Source organism: Mixophyes fleayi, chromosome 4, assembly GCF_038048845.1.
Source record: "Mixophyes fleayi isolate aMixFle1 chromosome 4, aMixFle1.hap1, whole genome shotgun sequence".
Classification (NCBI taxonomy): Eukaryota; Metazoa; Chordata; class Amphibia; order Anura; family Limnodynastidae; genus Mixophyes; species Mixophyes fleayi.
In genome coordinates this window covers 44,378,463-44,401,062 of record NC_134405.1, presented here as the reverse complement: position 1 = coordinate 44,401,062, position 22,600 = coordinate 44,378,463, and the positions used below count along the sequence as shown (strand labels likewise).

Below are 22,600 nucleotides of genomic sequence, written 5' to 3'. Positions count from 1 at the left end.
ACCAGTGCTTCTCATTGCTTAGGCAATTCCTGGGGATACTTTCCGGGCTTTGCTCTGATTGGCTCTTAGTACTACTTAAGGCAGTGAGTCCTGAGCCTCACTGCCAGTTATAGCGGTCTGTTCCAGTCTGCTACCTGCTTCTGTGCTGTGTTGGTGTTTAAAAACTTGGATTGCTTTCTCGTGTATGACCTTTGCCTGTTCCCGGACTCTGAACCCTTGCCTTTGACCGTGACCTTCTGCCTGTACCTGGACTCTGAACCTTTGCCTATGGCCCTGACCCAGCTTGTACCAGACGTCTCCATCTGTGCTCTGTCAGGCTAGTCGGATATTACCATCGCTGTCCAGTCCGCAGACCTCTGGCCTGTCCCTACTCCGTGTATTACCTCCCGTACCTGTGTGCTGCCGTGTGACCTTAAACTTGTACTACACTGAGTGTAAGTCCTAGGGGCATCCGAGTACCTGTGAGCATAAACAGTGTCTATGAGAAAGGCGGCTGCTATAGGTGAAGACCTCTTCTGCTAAGTTCTACAAGTTTATGTCGCACTGGTTGCCATAACATTATAACTGGCCAGTGAAGATTGGAGGTAATTCTGTCATGGATGACAGTGAGCCGAACCTTTCTTCAGTTCAGGTCTTAGCCAATCAGTTCCAGACCTTGTCGCAAGTTGTACACAGTTTATCTCATCGCTTGTCAGCACAAGAAGAGTCCTCCAGAAACCTGCAGGTTTAACAGGCCTCATCTGGCATCAGTACTTGGCTGATCGATTTACTGGAAGCAGATCCTCCTTTCACAACTTCAAGGAGAGTTATATTTTCGCCTCAGACCACGCTCCTCTGGCTCTGAATAGCAGAGAGTCGGCATCGTAATTTCCTTACTCCAGGGCGACCCCCAGTCCTGGGCCTTTACTCTTCCACCAGCGAGTCCCTCTTTACAATCTGTGGAAGCCTTTTCCAGGCCCTAGGCCTGCTTTATGACAACCCAGACAGAGTGGTCTCAGCGGAGTCTCATCTTCAGGTGTTTAGGCAAGGACGTCACACTGCTGAAGAGTATTGTGCAGACTTCAGACGATGGTCAACCGACAGTGGCTGGAACGATCCAGGCATTCAGAGCCAGTTCCGCTTAGATCTTACTGAACAAATCAAGGACTCCTTAGTGCAGTATCCTACGCCCACCTCACTTGAAAGTTTGATGCAACTTGTTATCAAAATCAATCAGAATCAAGGACAGGAAAACTGAGAGAGAGCCATCTATGCCTCCTTGCTCTGCTTTTCCGGACAACCCTGAGCCTATGCAGTTGGGCACTTACCCTGCCTCCTGAAGAATGTTCCAGACAGCGCTCCCTGGGTCTCTACATGTATTGTGGTCAATCGGGCCACCTAGTTCGCCCCTGCCCTATCAAGTCGGGAAACGCCTAAACCTAAGCGCTGGTGAAAAGGTGTGCTTAGGTTTCCAAATAATCTCTTCAGAAATTTCCTTGTTAGTACCTGCACGCCTATTCTTCAGAGATCAATCTACATTTATATCAGCCTTCCTCGATAGAGGTGCAGCAGGTAACTTCCTGGATATCCATTTGGCTCAGACGCTTGGTATTCCTGATGTAAAATTGGGTTTGAGCATTACCACCTGCAGCTTGGATGGTAACCCCTTGGTTGAGGATAGAATACTCGCTAAGACTCCGTTGGTTCAGTTATCTGTAGGAGCCCTCCATAAGGAGGAGCTCTCATTCTTCCGGATCACCTGTCCCTCTGCTCCATTGATTCTGGGGTATCCTTGGCTTCAGAGTCATAATCCACTTATTGATTGGAAGAAGGGGGAGATCATCCGTTGGAGTCCAGAGTGCTCTTCTACATGCTTGACCCTACCTCTTAGAGTTCTACAGCGTAATCCGGAATTGTTACCCGTACCCTACCAGGACTTTGGTGATGTGTTCTGTAAAAATAAAACTGACTCTCGCCCGCCTCATCAGAACTACGACTGTGCTATTGATCTTGTTTTGGGTTGCCCAAAGGGGGTCTGTATCCCTTATTTATCTCAGAGACCCAAGCTATGGAACAGTACGTAGAGGGGAACCTAAAAAATGGATTTATCTGTCCCTCAAAATCTCCAGTAGGAGCTGGATGTTTCTTTGTGGCCAAAAAGGATGGCAGTCTGAGACCCTGCATAGATTATTGTGGCCTGAATAAAATCACGGTCAAGAACACATATCCCTTGCCGTTAATTTCCATTTTATTTGACCAGCTCAAATTGGCCACCACTTTCTCAAAGATCGACCTCCGGGGTGCCTATAACCTTGTACATATTAGAGAGGGAGACGAGTGGAAGACGGCCTTCAATACTCACTCCGGACATTATGAGTATCTGGTGATGCCGTTCGGGTTGTGCAACGCTCCGGCAGTCTTCCAAGACCTCATCAACGACGTCTTACGTGAATTCCTGGGAAAAACAGTGGTGGTTTATCTGGATGACATTTTAACTTACTCTCAATCTCTGTCTGAGGACCACCAACAAGTTTGTGAGGTTCTGAAAAAATTATGCCAACATCACCTCTATGCAAAATTGGAAAAATGTGAGTTCGAGGTCTCCAGGGTGGCCTTTCTAGGATACATTATCGCATTATCTGGTTTCTCCATGGATCCCAGTAAAGTTCAAGCAATACAGGACTGGGTCCTCCCTACTAACTTGAAGGCGATTCAAAGATTCCTTGGCCTCGCCAATTTCTATCGGAGGTTTATACGCTCATTTTCTTACCTGGTGGCTCCTATCACTGCTCTCACCCGGAAGGGTGCTAACACGGTTAATTGGTCTCCAGAGGCCTTAGCAAGTTTTTCAGCCCTCAAAACTGCCTTCATGTCTGCACCTGTTCTTAGGCACCCTGACCCAGAACTTCCATTTATAGTGGAAGTAGATGTCTCGGATGTTGGAGGAGGTGCCATTCTTTCTCAAAGAGATCCTCAGAGTAAGACATTATAACAGCTGAAGCGTCACAGGAACAGTAGCAGCTCTGAGAGGTAGTGGAGAGAGAACCAAAGCTGACACGATGTAGTAACTCAGGAGATGGTAACAGAGATACTTGGAACAGTGGTAGTTCAATACTGGCCACGGAGCTAAGAAAAGACTGAGATGACCAAATTCAAACCACAAGGAAGACAGGAACCAGCACCACAGCTGCAGGAAGTGAGCTTGAAGAACAGGCATCAGACAGGTGAACACAGGAGGTTTAAATAGTGCTCCATAGTCCCATAGCCAATGAGGGAATAGAGGAGGTATCAATGGAGGACAGACTCTGCACCTGCTCAGATCTAACTGCAGGATGGCGTATGGTGTGAACCTGATACCAGGATATGCCGGTATCATCGTCTGCGAGAGGAAGGTAACGATACAGGTGCCCATATGCGGTGACATATATACTGTACATCGGCGCTCTGCGCCACCAATTGAAATAAATTCATACCATAAGTTATTTATAAGTGATCCAGCCACGTTTTTATTTATAAATACTGGTTCAGTTGGATGATAAGCACTATATATTATACTCTGTTTATAGCTGATTCATCCAAGTTGTGTCATATTAAATCACATACATTCCTTCCAGAAGTGAAAGTATCTGCTAACAGCCAGTGGGAAAAAAGCAGATTGTATTTGTACCAATAGGCTTCCTCCCATCTTGTCTAACACATTTTGCAATAAGTGAAAGAGCTTTATAAGCTGTTTCTTACAAAACCTCTCATGTTGATACAGTGAGAAACACACAGTTCTTCAATGGAGTTCTCTCTGCTCTGCACTTTCATCAGTATATTGGTTTTCATTGCCTGCCATGTAAACGGTAAGTTTAATTTTATTGTATTAACTTTTTTTTTATTGGATTCAAGTATGATCTGAAAATGGATAATCATTATATATTCAATGCAGCCATAAACAGACCTGGCATGTATTTTATATTTGATATGTGGAGTTCATAATCTGAAGGGTTAACATGTTAAAAAAAAAAGTGTGTTTTAAACACCAGCACAAAATATACTTTATGAAGAGTTATTCACTGTAAGGCACAGAGCAGCTTGTTGTGCTCATTGCTTATAGTTTCGTTTCCCACAAATCTGTGTGGTGTTATATTCTCCCTTTGCTATCTCTGGCTGGAATGAGTCACTGTTTAGTGAAGTACCAGCACTGAAAAAAGGGACAATGTTCTGATTTTAAATAAGTGATCAAAAGAGAAAGCGAATTTGGGACACAAATATCAACTTTAAATTTCAGTGTACAAATAAACTATCAAGTATCTGTGTGCTACATGAAAAAACAGTCAGTATTTAACTTATGTGCAAAACAGAATACTAATTTGCACCCCCTGCATTGTAACATGGTTTTGTCCAGGAGACTGAAATAAGAAGAAAATAATTACCCTGAGCTGTGGCCACAAAAAGCTGCATCCATGATTTGTCCTGTGTTTGTAAAAAGTGAGAGTGTCACTAAGGGTTACATTGTACTACTCTATACAGATGTGACACTTACTGGGCTTATTAACACCCTATGAGGCTGGCTTCATTATGTTGGGAGATAAGGAGTCCAGACTATTGGCAGATGCCTATTAGATTGTAACAGGTGTCAACAGTAAGGAGGTTAATCCACACCTGGGGGGTATATTTACTAAACTGCGGGTTTGAAAAAGTTCAGATGTTGCTTATAGCAACCAATCAGATTCTAGCTGTCATTTTGTAGAATGTACTAAATAAATGACAGCTAGAATCTGATTGGTTGCTATAGGCAGCATCTCCACTTTTTCAAACCCGCAGTTTAGTAAATATACTCCATTGTCTCTTAACCTAGAAGGCTGTTTTATTGAATACAGGATACAGGTTTGTATATATAGTAAACAGTATTGTGCAATCAGGATAATAGCTAAGGATTTAAGCATTTGCATCTTTTACCAGTCGGCTTCTTGCCCTCATATCTTGTCTTTGCAATAAGTGAGAAAGCTTAATAAACTTTTTCTTTAATAAACCACTCATGTTGCTGCGTAGGATATACACTGATATCCTATGGAGTTTTTTCTATTCTGGACTTTCACCGGTATATTGATTTTCAGCTCTTGTAAAGTAAACATTATGGGGGTTTTTTGTGTTTTGCTTTGTTTTTTTACTGGATTCAAGTATAATCTGAAAGGGAAAAGTATTATATCTTCAATGCAGCCAAAAATAGTCCTGACACGGCTCTTATATGTGATATGTGGAGTTCAGAATCTGATGGGTTAACGTGTTAAAGCTTGTTTTAAACACTGCCATAACATAAGCTTTATTATGACTTATTGACACTAAGGCACAGTGCAGCTTGTGCTCAATGACTATAGTTTAGTTTCTCCACAAATCTGTGTGGCGTTATGTAATGTAAAACTCCCTTTGTTATTACTGGCTGCAATGAGTCATTATTTGGGCAGTAGTCCAAGGCCTAGGACTGAAGGGGGGGAGTTTCCTGATTTTAAATCAGTGGTAAAAGAAAAAAAGAAAGTGAATTTGGGGTGAGGGGCTGGTTGTATTTCAATCAACACATAAGGATGCATCCTGCCTTGTGCATTACCCTGAGCTGTGGTCACAGAAAGCTACATCCATGATTTGTCCTGTGTTTTTCTAGGAAGTGACTTAAGTGCAGTTACCAAGATTTAATCACAAAACCTTTGTGGGTCTTTTATCCGATGGAGATTGCCCCTAAGGATCACCTGATACTACTCTGCATTGCTGCCACACTTATTGGACGTATTCACGGCCTATGAGTCCCCTGCTGAGGCTGGCTCCATTATATTGGGAGATAAGGGGTCCAGCCAATAGGGCACAACACATGGAGAATAGTGGCCCATACGTAATTTACAGTGGGGAGGGTTTGATTCCCTCCTTGGGTTAATCTCTAAGTGTAAAAACCTGGCATGACTCTAATACTGTATGAGACATCCAACAAGGCTTAATTACTAATTTTGTCTGGTACCTACCTCTTCATCACAGTTATATTGATCACTGACCCCTCCCAGTGAAACAGAGCTTCTACTCATCAGAGTGGCAAGTAATCTTGATCTTGTTTCCTAACAACTGATTCCTGTATGGCTTGGGATAATATTCATTATTCTATTAAAGGGTAGTCAGGTTTGTGTTAACGTTAATAGTATAAAGTATATAGATGTATAGTGTGATGCACTTAGGTCATTTGAAAAGCTGTCTCCTGGGCAGACGGTCGCACACTTCAACAATGTAATCAGCAACAAGTCCAATCGGGTTCAACCTTACATTTTGCAATATAAAATTATGAGCAATATATATAAAAAAAAAAAAAACTTAAAACACTGGCACATGTAATAAAGGCAGTCCAGATAAATCCTCACACAGAAAATAGAAAAGTTGTATATACGCTTATCAGATATTTCCACCTCCTGGCACACCCAGGCACACTTTTAGGATACAGTGGTGCCTCCTGTGAGCAGTATGTAGGTGTGCTCCATGAAACGCGTTGGGTATGACCATCAAGGTGTAGAGCGGCAAAACCAAGGATATTGGTTTACACAGTCGGCATATTTTGTACAATTACCTCCAGTGCTTTTATGTCATAGATAGCCTCAGACACTGGACTTATTTTAATCTATTTAAAAACAATGTAGCAATAAAAGTTTGTATTACTTCTTTAAAGGGAATTTGCACCTTCAGATGATTTTTTTTTTGCGCATTAAGTAAATATATTGCATTAACGTTAAAGAGAGTGTACGACATATGGAAGGCAAGGATGACAAGTGGAAGGAGACAATGATGCTATGACCATACTTGCCCAAGCATCTCAAGGGGAGGGGCCAATATGACGTGACACACGATGGCCCGCCTCCTTGGGTGTAGTACCAATTAACGATACTGACTACCCTTATAGAAGAGAGAACGACATGAGGAGGCCGATTGAGTACTACAGCGATCTGTAAAAAAAACTACTTACCGTAATCAAGATTACTTCACATCACGATTCGCTCTCTGCCGATTGGAGAAAATGACATCATCCGAGTCAGCGACTTGGCTTAAAGCGGCGCTGGGCGGACCTGCCTATCATTTATGTCCTGTATGTATTATATTAGGGGTTAGGGGTGTTAGGAGTATTAGGGTTAGGAGTTAGGGTTAACCCTAACCCTTATCCTAATCCTAACCCTAACCTTAACCCCTAAAATAATACTTACAGGACATAAATGACAGGCGGGTACTTCCAGCGCCGATTTAAGCCAAGTCGCTGAGTCTGATGATGTCATTTTCTCCAGTCGGCAAGAGAGCGAATCGTGATGTGAAGTAATCTTGATTCCGGTAAGTAGTTTTTTTCACAGGTCAGTGTAGTAGTCAATCAGCCTCCTCATGTCGTTCTCTCCTCTGTCGGGGTAGTCAGAACCGTGAAACTGACTACCCCCGGCCCCCTTAATACTTGAAAGTTACCTTCCCTCCGGGATCTCCTGGAGGGGAGTAAAAAGAAATTGGCAAGTATGTGCTATGACATGTAAATCAGTGCAATGTCAAATCCTTGAATCTTATTCTTATTATAATGGAATTCTTTCTCTCCTCAGCTATACTACCAACTCCAACTTTGCATTTTGAAGACAAGATAAAGGAGGGTTATAACACAAAGATCACGTGCACATTGCCATGCACTGACGAAATGGAGGTAGAATTGGTGATAAAGAGCAATACAACATTAACAGAATGTGTCCCAAATAAGGGAAACTCTCCAAATGTCACGTGCACGCTGAATGCCACGAAAGACATGCATGAGATGGAGTTCATATGTGAAGCTCATTTTACAACCCAAAGCAAGCCACAAAAGATGTACATAGAAAGTAAGTATGAGACATATGGAATCATAACTCTCAAATCGCCTAAGCCTGTAGTTCACGCTCCTGTTCTACACATACCCTCCCTATAATTCCATTGGAACTTAGTTGATAGAAGGGAACAAGCAATTGGTCAATCAGGTCTTCCCTTTTAACTTAATATTTTATTGTCAGGATTTTTATCACTAACATGTTTTCTCTCCACTGAAAAATTATTTTGGTTGTTTAAATCTATTTTTATTTTTTTCCTGGGTATTACATGAAACAACTCTGCTAAAAACATAGAAACACACTGAAGTTGATCTACAAGTGGACGTATTTGCGCTCCAGACATATGTAGGAAAAGACTCACACCAAAAAAGCGCACTTATGCGCATATGTAGAGTTGAGCGTATCTCAAGATGTGTCCAGCTCCAAAACAGTAGCCATGCGTCAGGTGTATTTATGCCCCATAATAATATAATGGCATAGATGTGGCTTGACAGTTTTAATAATAAATACCTTATTAGACACAATATAATAATGTAATGTAGTGTCCTATACATAAAACAGAATATTGTTTTGACAGTCATTAATAAATGTAAAAGTCAATTTCTAAATATAAAATGTAATTATTTGTAAACATAAATATAAAATACAAATAATATTAAATTAAACACAAACACCTGTTGTGATCTCCCGTAAAATTCAAATGGGACTCTGTTTTAAAGTACTACATACGAACTATGCATATGTATTTTTGGTGCACATGAGTAAAAGAAATTAACATTCACCTATTAATTAGCTTCATTCTCCTTTTCATTTCACAGATACTCCCCATCCTAAGCTACCTCTGCAATCATGGAAATAAACTGTTAGCTGCAGTGATTGTTTGCATAGATGCAGAGGTTGCTTACGAGGGCCAATCTTTAACAACCAAATGGCCACAGGTTGTTTTTAGCATCAATATCAAACAGAAATCCTATTTCAAACATCTGGGGGTAAATGTATCAAGCTGAGAGTTTTCCCGGCGGATTTGAAAAGTGGAGAAGTTGCCTATAGCAACCAATCAGAGTCTACCTGTCATTTTGTAGACTGTGCTAAATAAATGATAGGTAGAATCTGATTGGTTTTTCAAACCCGCCGGAAAACTCTCAGCTTGATACATTTACCCCCTGGAGTTATTTCAGTACAATCACCCTTCCTTAACTGTTGTTTTTGTAACATCTGTTTGTTGAAGGCACCTACCACTCTTTCATTAAAATAATAATTGTTCTTCTACATCCCCTACAAATCTTTGAGAGTGCCCCTTTGAATTAACTTGTTTTGACAAGTACTCAGGCCATCTTGAAACCCATATCTTATATATTAAGCAATGTAAGCCTTACTTGGGGAACGCTGCGTTTATATTTTTGATGTGGATACGTTGTCCAGGCACTTTGTACCTCATGTCTCAACAATGGCACCCACAGCTAATATTTACATAACTGTAAAGTAAGATGGCCTGGATCACACAGGGCATCACTACTTAACAGAGGCAGTCATATTGTAGGCTGAACAAAACATCATGAAAATGTAGCCCAGCAAACCCCTAAGACCCAATGACACTACTTAGGGTATTTTTTATAATTTTATCTATCAGAACACTATGAACTGTTTACTGCAGAAGCAAAAGGTCCACTTTAGCACGTGTCTGTCACCTGTACACAGTCGAGGCGTCCAATCTGGGTCTCAACCATGGGGCAGCCTATTAGTTTGCTAGAAACCAGTGACATCTCTGAGGCTCCGCCTACTGACTTACAGTCATGTGGTACTGGTGAATGGATAGGCTACACTCCATTGTCTGTGTGTGACAAGTTCAGGTCAGGATGGTCATTCATCAGTAAATTTACTGACAATCAATAACAAGTATCTGCTAACATTGATTGCAAAACCAGGATAATTTAGAACAGAACACCTTCAGCCACTGGAATTTGAGACTGTCCCAAATAAATCTGGACTGTTGACAACTATGTAGCCCAGTTCTGTTGTGACAGCGTCTGCTAGTTAAACATCACAATTATTTTTCATAAATCTACTTTTTAGGGACGGGGGAGATTTTTGAGAATTATTATTGTGAGAATCAAAACATTAAAGTGATCTTGAGCAGAGACAATTCCAGATCAGGGACATTTTCACTTAATATTAGTATTTTCTTCAGTATTATTATTATTATTATTATTATTCTGAACATCATTTTATACCAAACTTTTTATCATGCTGAATCTGAATCTTGATCTTTTATTTCCAGAAACAAAACCAAATAGAGGAAAGAAGCTGGAACCTGTTTACAACAAATTATTGGCTGTATTGATATATTCAAGTTTGTTTTATTTTTTGTCTTAATTGTGTATGTTATTAGTTCGGTTAAAAATCAAAAGCAAAACGTACTTCTAAATTCCCTGTATCTACAAGTATGCATTAAACATTCTTTAAAAGTACATTGTTATATGATCGTTTATCTCCTTTTGAATAAAAAAAAGAACTGCTGAATGTTTTTCTGTGGGATGCTGGAAAAGAGTAGAGGTTTCTGTTCAAATCCGAAACTGCAGTCCAACAGTTTCTGTAACCAAGGGCAGTCTCTTGAAGAAGAAACGTCGAAATGCTGCATTGGTCCCTGACCAAAAAAAATCAGATTTAATAAAAAAATATGTTAAAAAAGAGGGGGTTAAGCTGGAAGGCAAATACTTCTCTCACTTAAATGTTCCTTGTTCTTGCATGAGGGTGCATATTCCTGAGCCTAGCCTGCACTTATCTAGGACTCATGAAGGAACGTCCCAGATCCACTCACCTCTTCCTATTGGACGATGATAAAGGCCCTTATAGATGTGGGAAGCCTATGTTAGATACAGTATTTGAAAGTACGCTGTGGATTTGAAAAATCTTTAAATTTCCCTAGAGAAACAGGTGCTTTTGCTGAAATATAGACGCATGATGTCTGTCACGAACACGCTCCCAGCTGCCGTGACTTTGGGGTGTTCGCTGTATGAGGTCACACACGATTTCATCCTGCAGTCTCTCGCTACCTATCATACAGGTTATAGACCTACGGAATCACCCCCAAACACTTCAGGTTTGCCACCACCTATTGAATACGGGCAATAGGACCCCAATATACTGTCCCACACTGGCACACAGGCTTCTAGTTAACCACAGACTAGCAAGACCCACACCAGCAAGCAAAGGGTTACCTCTTCACCCTTCCAGACTGTTACACAAATGTAAATGCAAGCACACACAGCTTGTTAATCAAATGTATCAACAAATCGCACACTGGCATTCCAAGGGTTAACTTGGTCGAGCTTTCTCTTCTAACAGGTTAATGGATTCGTTAGAGTATCAAAGGACGCAACATATTAAATTATAGATTTAATATACAAAAATACAGGGCATACCGATAAAAAAAATAAAGAATAACAATTAATAGATTGACATAACAAGCAAAACAGTTTAAAATAAAATGAATTAAATTCAGAGCATACGTTACAGAAAAGTGATATATTCTGGCCAAGGTAAATTGCCTTCGAAGATGGACAGCTTATCAATGTGAATTTATTTCCCAAAGTCTGACAATTTTCTGTGTCTCATCTCAGCATTTTAAAGACCTGTCCCTGCCCTCAGTGGTTGTGGCCTGCGACACTTTTTCCAATCACCATTTGCATGTTGCCTGATTTACTAACCAATTCTACAATGTGATCTAACTTTTCTATAAAGCGTCACATCTATCCAATTTCATCATTAATAAATCCTCTATGATTCTGTCCATCTTTTGATACCAAACATGATGGCCTTTTGACAATGTGACATACCTTTTCCAAAGATATGTGAGTTTAGCTGTTCCTGGGTACCCCAGTAACTGTCATTCACAACCCTGGTGTGATTCCTACTCCTCAGTATGTAGTAAACCCAGATTCCCCAAAATATGAACTATGGAGGAGTTTTCCTTTTGCAGCTCATATTTCTATATACCTGTGTAGGCTTTCACATGCTGCCTACAAGGACAGGGTTATCTTCTCACACTGGGATGTGCAAAGCTATCAAATACATTTACATTAGACTCTCTGTCTTCACACTTTACACTTTAACAGCTCAATGGATCCATGGATTAATTTGAGATAACCTATTTACACTGCAGTTATGATTTACCCCTTATAAATAACTGCAAGCTTTCTATGTCGAACACTGATTCCTACATGGGGCTCCCAAACCCCACTAATCACCCCTACTGGCGCTTCAGCTACTATAATTATCTTTGCTCAACGCCTGAAAAAGTTAAACTGATGTTAGATTAAAGATGACTGGATAATCCATGGAATTGCCAGTGGGTGTGAGTATCTTCCAAACTCAACAGTTTGTCATGAAGATCAGAATGGACACTGATGCTAAACTCACCTTGGTAAATTTTACTTTTGTGGGATTAAAAATATGAACCCCAAAATTTTTAATTTTCAGAAGTATGAAGGTAAAAATAAATTGTTCATTGTTATCCTGACATTCTACTGCAGCTCTGTAAAGTTTTAACTCCACAATCCATTCTAGCTGAAGTGGAATGGGGGTAATGGTTGACACCCCAGAGTAGTGTAAGATTGATATCCACAGGCGGTGGTAGTCACATTAAAGGTGCTGATAACACCCACAGGGACTACCACGACAAAAAGTTAACGAAAATCACTTGCTCGACAGTTAATAAATTCAGACAGACCTTCATAATAACAAAAGAACTACCCGAAGGTCTTCTGACAAATCACAACAACCAGAAATAACGGCAGTTTGTTTTGACATCATTTAAAATGGCGACCGAGATATCAGCACTTTTAAAACGGAAATGCCGGTTGTCATCGAAGGTGTTAGGGTTAGGGACTTGGCATTGCTCCTTTAAAATACTGATATAGCGCTCGCCATTTTCAAATACGTAAAAACGCCCTGCCGTCATTACTGCTGGTCGTGATTTGTCAGCAGACTGTCGGGTACTTCTTTTGTCATTATGAAGATCAGTCTGCATTTATTAACTGTCGGGCAAGTCACTTTCATTCATTTTTTTGTCATTGTATCAGCTCCGTTAAATCGTACCCCACCCTCCAATTGCCCTGTGGTACAGTAGAGAGGCAAGGGTCCGCCCATTAGTGTTGGAATGAAACAAGGGACACAGGGCTAAAATGACATAAACTTGTGGCTTTATTCTCTTTGCTTGTGGCATAAGGATTTACCACAGCGGTATATAAGTACCTGTAGTGTAGGGAAATAATACCTCAAGACCTTCAATATGCAATGTTATTCAACATGTCAAAAAATAAATAGCAATTTTGGAATCTTATTTCAAAAATATCAGCAATTAGCAAAAATAAATCACTACAACACATAGGTTACTGAATAAATATGCTGTATCTAACTAGGATTTGAGGCACTAGTATTTCAGTGAAATGGGTTTCACTGGATAAATACTTTTGAAAGATAGCCAGTTGCTAACGAGTTAATTAGACAATTACACTAAGTGCTGCTGCAGCAGATTATCTTGACAAATCAATCACAATAGACAATGCTATTATACATGTGCCACACAAAAATCAGTAGAGCTGCAACAAGGGTTATTCCAACTTAATCAGGTTAGGTGCATTAGAAGAAATGACTTCAGACTAGGGTCACTTCACAATAGAAAGAACCCCTAGGGGTAAATTGTAATCTGCAGGTTAAAGCAAAGTTTCAACTGGACACATGAAGCTTATTAACTTGTAAAGGATGAAATCAGTAATCAACTTGACGCATATGTGACTCCTGAGCTCGGTGTTAGAAACGGTCATTCTGTTGATTCTGTTCAGTTGATTTCCAGTGTAAGCAACACAATCTTCACTTAGTAATCTATCTAATGGAATAAGCAGATCCCACCAAACAACTTGTAATTCTCTCCTCAGCAAATATTTTAGGCAGATTACCAAGAGGATCTAAGTTATGATGCAATATAAACAAATTGTTGTGACAAGTGATTTCTATGTCCCCAGCACTCTGCATCAGCTTGCAGATAAACTTTAAATACAGCAGATTTGGCTGGAACAAACTCTTTCTGCAGACAGCACCATAACCTTTCAATAGCAATATTACAGTCCCAGTGAGAGGTTTTAAAATCACTTTTTCACTTTAATAATTTGAACATAGCAGGGCAAAATAAATTTTATCTATCTTCATTTGAGTCTTTCTGACATCTCATGGGCATTACTCCAAAGATGCTTCATTCTGGGCTGGCTTTTAAAGCTGGAACTTTAGCTGTAAACATCACTCAAGGCACTAATCCATCAATAGAACTCTATGGCTCCTTGTGGGTAGACCCTCCATGATTCCAGGCAGCATTATCACAGCAACCACAATTTTGCCTAAGAACACAGCCATGAATGAAGAATGGTACCAAAACATCCTCCAAGAGCAACTTCTCCCAACCATCCAAGAACAGTTTGGTGATGAACAATGCCTTTTCCAGCATGATGGAGCACCTTGCCATAAGGCAAAAGTGATGACTAAGTGGCTCGGGTAATAAAACATTGAAATTTTGGGTCAATGGTCAGGAAACTCCACAGACCTTAATCCCATTGAGAACTTGTGGTCAATCCTCAAGAGGCGAGTGGACAAACAAAAACCCACAAATTCTGTCAAACCCCAAGCATTGATTAGGCAAGAATGGGCGGCCATCAGTCAGTATGTGGCCCAGAAGTTGATTGACATCATGCCAGGGCGAATTGCAGAGGTCTTCAAAAAGAAGGCTCAACACTGCAAATATTGACTCTTTGCATAAACTTAATGTAATTGTCAATAAAAGCCTTTGACACTTATGAAATGGTTGTAATTTTTCTTCAGTATACCATAGCAACATCTGACAAAAAGGTCTAAAAATACTGAAGCAGCAAACTTTTACGAAAACCAATATTTGTCTAATTCTCAAAACTTTTGCCCATTATTATTATTATTGTTTATTTGTAAGGCGCCACAAGGTTTCCGCAGCGCCGTACATGGTACAAACAGTAGACTATACAGGGTAAGACAGTACAGAACAATAAACACAAAGTACCAGTACTTCAGAAACTCCAGGCAGGCAGATACAGTAGAGACGGAGCGGAAGAACAGGTATGGAGACAGGAGGGAAGATGGCCTGCTCATTCGAGCTTACATCCTAAGGGAGGGTGAACAGAATCAGGTACATAAGGGAGCCAGTGAAGCAACGGGGAGAAAGAAAGGGGGCAGGGGAGAACCAGAAGAGGTGAGAGGTTAAGTGGATGGTTGGTAGGCCTTAAGGAACAGGTAAGTTTTAAGAGCCTGCTTGAAGGAGCACAGATTGGGTGAGAGACGAATGGAGCAAGGGAGGTCGTTCCAGTGAAGGGGGGCAGCACGGGAGAAGTCTTGGATTCTAGAGTGGGAAGAGGTGATCAGAGTGGAGGAGAGGCGGCGATCATTGGCTGAGCGCAGGGAGCGGGCGGGAGTGTGAATGGAGAGGAGGTTAGAGATGTAAGGGGCAGTAGACTGAGAGAGAGCCTTGTAAGTGGTGGTGAGGAGTTTGAAAAGGATTCTGTAGGGGAAGGGGAGCCAGTGTAAGGAAAGACAGAGAGGGGAGGCAGAGGAGGAGCGGCGCTAGAGGAAGATGAGTCTCGCAGCCGCATTGAGTATAGAGCGAAGGGGGGCAAGGCGGGAGCAGGGGAGGCCAGTAAGGAGGAGGTTGCAGTAGTCGAGACGGGAGATGATGAGAGCATGGATGATAGTTTTGGTGGCATCTTGAGAGAGGAAGGGACGGATGCGGGCAATGTTACGGAGTTGGAAGCGACAGGCTTGGGCAAGGGATTGAATGTGGGGGGCAAAAGAGAGAGAGGAGTCGAGAGTGACACCTAGGCAGTGGAGTTGGGTGACAGAGGAGATAGTGGAGTTGTTAACAACGATAGAGAGGTCATGGTGGGAAGGGAGCCTGGGTGGGGGAAAGACAATGAGTTCGGTTTTGGAGATGTTAATTTTAAGAAAGCGAGAGGACATCCAGGAGGAGATGGCTGAGAGGCAGTCAGTTACACGAGAGAGGAGGGAGGAGGAAAGATCAGGAGAAGAGATGTAGAGTTGAATATCATCAGCATATAGGTGATACTGAAGGCCATGATTGTATATATGGCATCGTGTGCGGCTGAAAAGATCCTGACTCTGTAAACTCTATGGAGATCTGTCTACACTGCTGGTCGTGAGTGCGTACACACTTCAGAATTTGCCTGACCTCGTTCCATCCTTTATAGAGATTTTTAGTCCCTTTATAAAATCAAATTAATCTATACAATGTACTTTGGAACGATAAAACATGATCGCTGGAGCGCACACACTAATGCGATATTGGAACTAAAAGTCGTTTATGGTGTGATTGGCACGATAATTGGGTGAAAAACCTGTAGTGTGTACCCAGAGGGTGAAGTGATTCATCTCATTTACAGCTGCCACTTCGGTGAATGCCAGTTGGACCCCGAGAACCCATGCAATATTTCCTGATAAAGAATGAGACAAAAGCTTTGACTGTATCAGCAAACAGTTTTTTTCTGTCAAACTGTTTTAATGCCAATAAATGAACACAGACGGATTTATTGCAATAACAATGAACCTTAATCCTTTGAAAATATGTAAGTTTAGGGGAAAACCTCTGGGGGTTTTCTGAAGGGATGGGGCCAGAGTTGAAATAAATTTATCATCAGAAGTTCTGAATATGTTTCACATTTCTAAAATCACATAGAAAAACATGCTGAGAAACGAAAGTATTATATGTTGGTTTACAGGAAGTTGTAATTATGGTGCTCTGTGGGCACTCTCTGGTAGGCCCTCGCTCTTTTGGTGTTAGAGAGAGAGTCGACTACCTCGAGGTAGTGAGAGGGGACATTCCCCAAACTGAACAACTTATATCTAAAGATTATTATTAATTACTTTCTGTATTATTATTTGTTTGAGTCTGTGACTTAACACATCTAAATGTGTTGCCCTGTACCCTATTTGTTTGGGGAAATGAGAGAGTCCTAAATATTCACATTAGTGACAGGTCCATCTGAAATCCTAAAAGAGACCTGTAATGAGGAACGATGTAAATCACTGGCCTGGACTTACAAGATGCAAAACGTTAGATGTACATCTTTGTACTTATCTGCCCAGACGGCCGGATCCTGAGTGAAAGGCCCTTGGGAATCCTAACCTCTTAATGAGGAGTACTGTGGATAGATTGACTAAAAAGTTATTTTTTTGGGAGGTTTTCAAACATATAGCCAGCATTTTACACCTCCAATCCACAGGATTTACTGTTCTGTGGTTTAGAGAGTGAAAACCCAAACTGCTAGCAGTGTATCAAATACGATATGCTATCTGACTATCTGTGATTGGGCAATAGACAGCTCTTGATTAGCTACCTGGCCATTGACTAGCCGGGCTCATTGATGCTTAACGTACTTCAGTAGGTCAGTGCGTTCAATGGGGAATTTCTACTCTAGGTTTTCTCAATTCCAATGAGATTATGCTGGAATAAGATGAACAGAAAATTTTAATTATATGTATTTATATGTATTAATTTTTTTTCACATACTGACAGGCAAGGTAGCGCAAACAGCATGTGGTTTGAGCTATCTCACCTCTCACAACCTACCTGCGTGATTTCCAGCTGGTTGGTTTTCCAGAAGTTTGGTAAAGCGAAGCTTCATACATTACACGCTATTTTTAAAGTGCAAGAAAAATCGGGACACCAACGTGGAACGTGGCATTTTAAAAAACAGTGGTTTGGCCTTTAGTAAATCAGACGGTTTACAGACCGCTCAGAAAATTGCTGAAAACAAGGCAGTTTAACTAAAACGTACTTTAGTACATTTTCCTCTGAGGTCCAAGTCGGTGCTTCAGATGTTCCCTGGAGTCTATCTCCTTTGATCTACCATTACAGTTGTCTTGATCCTCTGTTCCTGTACTACTCTCACTTAGTCGCTATACTCACTATTCACTTAATTAATTATGGAAGCAGACATAACCAATACACATCTTTAGTATTTCAAATATATGTGCCTTTTCTTGTAGACTGTACTGACAAAGGTGACTAAGTAGGCAAGCAGACATATACTATACACATCAATGCAATGCACAGCTACTATTGCTTTTCCGTTAGAAGCCCCTAATTGCCATTTGACTGACGTGCGGACATCGCACCAAGCGGAAAAGGTAAAGACATCAGAAATGTACATACACACGCCCCAAAAGGAGTCGCAGTTTGAGGATCTATCGGCAGTTGGTCGTGGAATTGGCCGTGAATTCATACACACTACATGATCAGAAGGTGATTGGAACAAGATTATCAAACAGTATCAAACAGTGCGACCAACCAAATGAAACGACAATCGCCATTTTGGAACGACCGTCCAAGTATAGATACTAATGCGATATCTGACCGAACGGTCGTATATCAGCTGATTGGCCTGGTGATTGGCTAAAAAACCTCTAGTGTATACCTAGTCTAACACTCTATCCTTATCCCCTTGCTCTCTGTCACTGTACTTATTCCTATTGACAGTATAAAACTGCCCTTTCTCACTTATACTACGGTAACTGTAAACCCAAGACTCCCCTTCTTGAACAGTTTTCTTTTCTGTCACCTGTGTTGTTTCTTACTCGTACTAGTCTTCTCTCCACTTCTTTAGCCAAGTGCTCTGTTCAGTTTCTTGTTATTACTTACATCCCTGTGTTATATCTTCTCTCTGATATGTTTACCAAACATTTGGGCTTCTTGTACACTTATCTTTTATCGCCTTTACTCCAGTCTGACCCTTACTTTTACTACTTCTTACTTCCCATTTTATGGTCTTCTCTTCATAGAAGCTTTCGAATAAAAGGCTTATGTCTGATATCTTAACCTCTTTACCTTCTTACTCTTATACCACTATAAACCTTAGAGTAATGACACGAGACTTGAGTGTGGCAAAATTAAATGATTTATTTAACTATGGTGGAGGAGGATAAAGCAGTCAGTCCGACATCGCCAGGCAAAACCCAACTGTCCTAACATATCCTTAGGACTTCCCCTGGGTTCAAATGGTGGACCAATCACACCCAAGGCGCACATATCTATCTGGACGGGGCACGACGTCCCGATTCCACAGAACCCGCCCATCCTCTGGGCTATACGGAAAGCAACCACAGGGCAACCCCCAGGGGCAGTACATGAATACACATATGGTACACTGTCTTGGTCACTCCCTTAACCTTGTCTTCTCTCATCTCTGTGATCTCTATGACTTTTCCAACTCTCCCTTCCCACTCTCTGACCACCATCTCCTCTCTTTCACTCTGTCCTCCTCCCCTGCTCCTGCCTCGCCCAAAGCCACCCTCACCAGGCGCAACCTTGACGCTATTGACCCTACCTCCTTCTCCTCCTCTCTTGAAACTCTCCTATCACGCCTTCCCTCCCTGGTCTGTCCTGACCAGGCGTCCTCCCTCTACAATCTTTCCCTCACTACTGCCCTGGACACTGTCGCCACGGCCTCTACTGTCAGCAGACGCCGCATTATTCCCCAGCCCTGGCACTCAAAACTCACCCGCTTCCTCCAAAAGTGCTCTCGCACTACTGAACGCCTCTGGAGGAAATCTCCTTCCCTGGCCGACTTCATTCACTTTAAATTCATCCTCTCTTCTTTTTGCTCCGCCCTCTCCCTCGCCAAACAATCCTTCTTTAAGTCCCTCATTTCTTCTCAGTCCTCCAATCCCCGCCGCCTCTTTGCTATCTTCAGCTCCCTACTCTCCCCCCCACCCCCTTCTGTCCCGTCTTCCCTCTCCGCTTCTGACTTTGCCACCTTTTTCTCTTCCAAAATTGAGGCCATCAGACAGAACATTCCCCCTCCCCTTCTCCCGCCTCCCTCTTCGCTTCACCTCCCACCGACACCCAACTCTGGTGCTCCTTCTGCCCTACAACAGGTGAAGAAGTTCGCTCTCTCATTCTTTCCTCTCCACCCTCTACCTGCCCTCTCGATCCCATCCCCTCTCACCTCCTTCGCTCTCTTTCTCCCACTGCCTGCTCTTACCTCGCACACCTTTTCAACCCATCACTCTCCTCTGGTGTAGTACCCTTCTCATTTAAACACGCTCTCATCTCTCCTATCCTCAAGAAACCCAATCTTGACCCCACATCTCTTGCCAACTATCGCCCTATCTCTCTTCTCCCCTATGCCTCTAAATTACTTGAGCGGATTGTCTGCAGCCGCCTAACCAGGCACCTCTCGGACAATTCCCTCCTTGACCCTCTCCAATCCGGCTACCGCCCTCTCCACTCTACCGAAACTGCCCTGGCCAAGGTTACTAATGATCTCCTATCGGCCAAATCCAAGGGTCATTTCTCCCTACTCATCCTCCTTGACCTCTCCGCAGCCTTTGACACCGTGGACCACCCAGTCCTGCTGCAAAATCTTCTCTCTCTCTCGGCCTCTCTGGTTCTGTCCACGCCTGGTTCACCTCATACCTCGCTAACCGCTCCTTCTCTGTATCCACGTCTGGTTCTTTCTCCTCCGCCTACCCTCTCGCTGTAGGAGTCCCACAGGGCTCCGTTCTCGGCCCTCTACTCTTTTCGCTCTATACTTTCTCCCTTGGTGCTCTCATCTCCTCCTTTGGCCTTCAGTATCGCCTTTATGCTGACGACATTCAACTTTAGATCTCTTCACCTGATCTTTCCTCCACCCTCCTCGCTCGGGTATCCGACTCCCTCTCCGCCATCTCATCCTGGATGTCGGAGCGCTTTCTTAAAATCAACATTTCCAAAACTGAACTCATTGTCTTTCCTCCTCCCAGCCTCCCATCCCACCATAACCTCTCCATTGTCGTTAACAACACTACCATCTCCTCTGTCACTCAACTCCGCTGCTTGGGTGTCACCCTTGACTCCTCTCTCTCTTTTGCCCCACACATTCATTCTCTTGCCCAAGCCTGTCGCTTCCAACTTCGCAACATCGCCCGCATCCGTCCCTTTCTCTCTCAGGAGGCCACCAAAACCATCATACACGCACTTATCATCTCCCGCCTGGATTACTGCAACCTCCTCCTCACCGGCCTCCCCCACTCACGTCTCTCCCCCCTCCACTCTATACTCAATGTGGCCGCAAGACTCATCTACCTCTCACGCCGCTCCTCCTCTGCCTCCCATCTCTGCCTTGCCCTACACTGGCTCCCCTTCCCCTACAGAATTCTTTTCAAACTCCTCACCACCACTTACAAGGCTCTCTCCCACTCTACTGCCCCTTATATCTCTAACCTCCTCTCCATTCACACTCCCGCCCGCTCCCTGCGCTCGGCCAATGACCGCCGCCTCTCCTCAACTCTGATCACCTCTTGCCATTCCAGAATCCAGGACTTTTCCCGTGCAGCCCCCCTTCACTGGAATGACCTCCCTCGCTCCATCCGCCTCTCTCCTACTCTGTGCTCCTTCAAAAGTGCACTTAAAACTCACCTTTTTCTCACCTCTTTCTCAAAGCCTACCAACCATCCACTTAACCCCCATCTCCTCCGCTCATTCTCCACTCTCTCCCATTCCCTCAACTGGCTCCTCTTGTGCCTGGTCTGTTTTACCCTCCCTTAGAATGTAAGCTCATATGAGCAGGGCCCTCTTCCCTCCTGTCTCCTTACCCGTTCTTCTGCTCTGTGTCTATTGCATCTGCCTGCCTGGAGTTTCTGAAGTATTGGTACTTTTTGTTTATTGTTCTGTACTGTTATACCCTGTATAGTCTACTGTTTGTACTATGTGCAGCGCTGCGGAAACCTTGTGGTGCCTAACAAATAAAAGATAATAATCAAATAAAAAACTGAGAAATCATATGTACATAAGTATTCACAGCCTTTGCTATGAAGCTCAAAATTGAGCTCAGGTGCATCCTGTTTCCACTGATCATCCTTGAGATGTTCCTACAGCTTAATTGGAATTCACCTGTAGTAAATTCAGTTGATTGCACATGATTTGCAAAGGCACACACCTGTCTATATAAGGTCCCACACTTGACAGTGCATGTCAGAGCACAAACCAAGCATGAAGTCAAAGGAATTGTCTGTAGACAGGATAATCTCGAGGCACAAATCTGGGGAAGGGTACAGAAAAATATCTGCTTCTTTGAAGGTCCCATGAGCACATTGGCCTCCATCATCTGTAAATGGAAGACGTTCGGAACCACCATGACTCTTCCTAGAGATGGCCGGCCGTCTAAACTGAGCTATCGGGTAATAAGAGCCCTAGTCAGGAAGGTGACCAAGAACCCGATGGTCACTCTGGCAGAGTTACAGCATTCCTCTGTTTAGAGGGGAGAACCTTCCAGAAGGACAACCATCTCTGCAGAAACCAATCAGGCCTGTATGATAGAGTGGCCAGATGGAAGCCACTCCTTAGTAAAAAGCACATGGCAGGCCGCCTGAAGTTTTCAAAAATGCACCTGAAGGACTCTCAGACCATGAAAAACAAAATTTTCTGTTCTGATGAGACAAAGTTTGAATTCATTGGCATGAATGCCAGGTGTCATGTTTGGAGAAAACCAGGCACAGCTCATCACCAGGCCATTACCATACCTACAGTGAAGAATGGTGGTGGCAGAATCATGCTGTGGGAATGCAGCATTGTACAGAGACATCCTAGATAAAACCCTGCTTCAGAGCGCTCCTGACTTCAGACTGGGGCGACGGTTCATCTTTCAGCAGGACAACGACCCTAAGTACACAGCCAAGATATCAAAGCAGTGGCTTCAGGTCAACTCTGT

The 22,600-nt window shown here is 42.6% G+C and overlaps 2 long non-coding RNA genes across 2 annotated transcripts in view; one reads left to right on the top strand and one right to left on the bottom strand.

Annotated features, from left to right (window-relative positions):
• Window positions 1-22,600, bottom strand: part of LOC142151320 (uncharacterized) — a 179,915-nt gene that overhangs the window by 34,596 nt on the left and 122,719 nt on the right. The gene's annotated exons all lie outside the window — the stretch shown is intronic.
• On the top strand, window positions 3,658-10,343 carry LOC142151314 (uncharacterized). The gene is made up of 3 exons (XR_012691175.1): window positions 3,658-3,824; window positions 7,569-7,838; window positions 10,102-10,343. It is a non-coding gene; the product is annotated as an uncharacterized LOC142151314 (long non-coding RNA).